The 3749-nt window shown below is 39.2% G+C and overlaps 1 pseudogene; it reads right to left on the bottom strand.

The window, feature by feature from the left end:
* Positions 1–325: 325 nt before the first annotated feature.
* On the bottom strand, positions 326–1101 carry LOC110303541 (annotated as a pseudogene).
* Positions 1102–3749: the final 2648 nt, after the last annotated feature.

Below are 3749 nucleotides of genomic sequence, written 5' to 3'. Positions count from 1 at the left end.
GATGAACTGGGTACCTGAAAGGACAAAGGTTTCTGATCAAGACTCAAAGTTTAATATTTAGCACTGTATTTATATAGCCCACAGACCCATCGTTTGTTTCAGCTGGATTATGTTGCAAAGCAAGCTTAGCAGGCAGTCTGTTGCTGTGGGAAATTGCAGGTGCAGCAAGGCAGAAGACTCTCTACCCATGTCAGTGGAAGTTCAACTGTGGCAAACACTTAAGATCTATTTAGCCTGCTCAAGGCTAGGGGAAGGGCACACACGATGGTGTTGTCCTGTGTGTGTAGTCTTCGGTATTGAGTGGAATAATTGTAAGACATCTCTGTCAAACCAGCAAGACTGCATTTATGCACTCATCATTCTCATGATTGTTGGTAACTTGGGCACACTTTCTCCAAATAACCTTGCCTCCTTGTGTCACAAGGCCCAACTCGCTCACATTGACTTCAATAAATGTACCTTTGGTGATCACACCCAGGGTTGTATATAATGGGGATGATGGATTCTTTTTCACACTGAGAATAGGCAGGCAAAAGGTAGCTTTCAGCTCAGGGTGTGTGACATGGGCTTTTTTGAAACATAGACCCATAGGCCTAATGAACCTTTCATATTTAGATGGGTTTTTTTGTAAAGCCATCACTAACAAAGCAGTCTTTAGCAACCATCCTCTTCCAGGTTGTCTTTCTTCTTCCTGTTCAAGTAACTTTCAGTACTTCTGTTTCTCCTTGGGCATGAACTTTGGGTAGAGGGATCTCTCATTTTCCCACCTTTTTTTTTTCGTTTCTGCTTAATCATGTTGGAAAGTACTTTTGCTTTCAACTGCCCCTCACTGTCCAGCAGATAGGCGGGGACTGCTCCTTGTGGAGTCCTCTCATCACCCTTCTGCTTAGTCTTTCTCTTTTCATGCATCTTAATAGTCTTTTCATTTGTATTTTCTCAGCATGGCACTGTTTACTGTAGAGCTTTGCTTTTGAGCCATTTTTTTTTTGGCTTCTTTGAACATTCATGGGCCTCCCAACCTTTCTTTCTCTTTTTCTGTAGGTAGTCCAAATGATATCCGTATTGTTTGGGGTGCAACTCAATATAGTCATTTTGTAGCATGATGACAACCGGAGCAGCTGTCACCGACCTCCTGGGTTCAAAAACAATTCTTAATTTCTGGGTGTCACTAATCTGCGAGCCTTCTTCATTCAGGCTGGAACGGGAAAGGGTCAAAATACAATTATTCTTAATTCTTTTTAAAAATACAATGTCTTAACTCTTTCTCTCTACAAAGACATTTTAGATAGTTATCTCTCCTACAATAAATTCACGCTTACTTATGCTCTGTGGTTCTACAAAATGGTTGTATGCTATGTGGGATTCTTGTCTTTAAAAACTTACCAAAATTGATTCACAAAATGTGTTAAAACACAGGCCTGACCTCTCCACTTTATTTTACTTTTTTACGCATTCTTGTTATTTTCCTAAAAGCTATTTTGACAAATTATTTCATACTCTAAAATTACTTTAAAAACTTGTTTCTACCAATTGACTTAATGAGCACAAACCACTTACTTAAAAAAAAATCACACTCACGAAACAACCTTGATTCTACTTATAAAATTGCCTTCTTTCAACTTTTATGCTAGCCATCACGATGACGAGTTAAGTTTTTAAAACTCCATTTCTTTTTTTTCAGCAGTAAGTTGGTTTTTTAATCTTGTAGCAAAATATTTCAGATAATTAAATTAAAGGAAGTCTTGTCTTTGCAGGTTTTAGTTGATGGTTAGTTGCTCCCATGATAGATAGTTATGGGATGTGTTGAAACAAGCTGCTTGCTTGGCAGCTGTGTAGTGAAACAGTGACAGAGAAAGAAATGGATCCCACAATACCCTTTGAGGATGCAGTGAATCTATTTTAGAACAGAATTAGTGCAACTCTCCAACTCAGTAAAGAAATTACTTTGTGGCAGCACGTAGTAGCAGCACCCACAAGTACTCAAAGTGCAGATAATAAGAAACTTTAGAGTAAAAAGCCACAAATGAGATGAACATCTTTATCCCAGGATTCAGACACCATCTTGGAAAAGGGATCTGAAAGATTGTAGAAGTCAGAGGTCAGGGACAACCAAAGAAAAACAATACTTTCTGGACCCAGCAGGACTGTTGTGTTTACAAACCAATAAGCACCAGTGGTTGCCTACCCAAGACCTGCAGAGGGTCAAGCCAGTCAGCATTCCAGCATGGATCCTGAAGTGACCCATGAATCTTCTAGATGAGGGAAAGTCAGTTTACTTAATGGTCTGACCTTTGGTTGGATAACCACTCTCCAGTGGATGACACCACATTGTAAGTGTATGGGAAACAAACTGAAAAGAGTAAGTTATTGAGTTAAAAAACAGGGGGTGGGGAGCACAAAATTGGGGAGAGTAGGGAGGTAGGAAGTGGTAGTGGGTGGTCTGAGGTGTGGGGATGACTCTGAGAGGAGTTAACAGCAGGATCTGGCCTGAAGATAATCAAAATACAAGTATGAATTTCTAAATATTAAAAAAAAAATGCTATCTGTAGGCAAGTCTCCAATAACTTAAAATGTCACCTCAGCCCTGTCTCTCAAATTTCTCACTATGTCACAACAGTACTGTGTGGCATGAATCATGCTTTCAGCCCATGGACCTATGAGGGGCACTAGTCTAAAATATAAAAGGAATGATATATAGACTATGGTATACAGATTTTGATCTATAGATTATCATAAAGCAATTTACCATGCCTCAAAGGAAGCATAAGAGATGGAAGAAACCACCTTTTGTGGTACAGTTCTTGGTCTGCTGGAATGAAGACAAAGCCACATTTCTTCAGATAAAATCAGTTCCCCAAAATCTCTTTCTTTGTCTCAGATTAGTCAAGAAAGATGTCTGTCAATCAGCCTCTCTGAATATGCATTTGGATCTACATTCATACCAATTGTGTTTTGTTACTATTATAAGATGTGTTGTCTGGGGCTGGAAAGATGGCTCAGCAGTTAAGAGCACTGACTGTTCTTCCAGAAGTCAATTCCCAGCAACCACATGGTGGCTCACAACCATCTGTAATGGGATCCGATGCCCTCTTCTGGTGTGTCTGAAGACAGCTACAGTATACTCATAAACTTAAAATGAATAAAATTAGTCTTTACAAAAAGAAATTTTAAAAAAGACTTGTGTTGTCCCACCTACAGCTACCGATGGAATCACCTTGGCTAATTTGTTACAAACCATGTCTTTATTAAGGATTCTAATAATCCACCCCAAATGTACCATTTTACTATTTTTTATTTTCTTTCTAGATCAAAAACCAACAATAAGAGACTTTAATGTGTTGATCCTTTCTAATGGCCACGGAACCAACACAGATTCTCCATTTGTTATTGTGATGGCTTTTCATGATTTCAGGGCACACAAACACGTACTGTTCCTGCATTGCTGTGCCACTCGAGGACTACCTGTAATGATCATCTGAAGTTTTACAACGCCTGTAGCTCTAAGGGCCTGTGGTTCTCTACTAGAGGTTTGTTTTCATCCTGAAGAGAAGTAAAAGAATTATTCATACACTGAGGTTTGAGTATGTTGGCCCTATGTGGTTTCAATTCTAATCCTGTGCAAAATAGCATATTCACTATGTTCCCTTTTCCTGCAGGAAGCTTAATCTAAATGCTGTGCAGCTTCTCATTTTCTTCCTTCCTGTACCAAACTCAAGTGGCCCACACTTCGAGGAACAAAGTTGCATATT

This window comes from Mus caroli, chromosome 1 (genome assembly GCF_900094665.2).
Source record: "Mus caroli chromosome 1, CAROLI_EIJ_v1.1, whole genome shotgun sequence".
NCBI lineage: Eukaryota > Metazoa > Chordata > Mammalia > Rodentia > Muridae > Mus > Mus caroli.
Note: the sequence above shows the minus strand (reverse complement) of the source record. Positions and strands in the feature narration are given on the sequence as shown.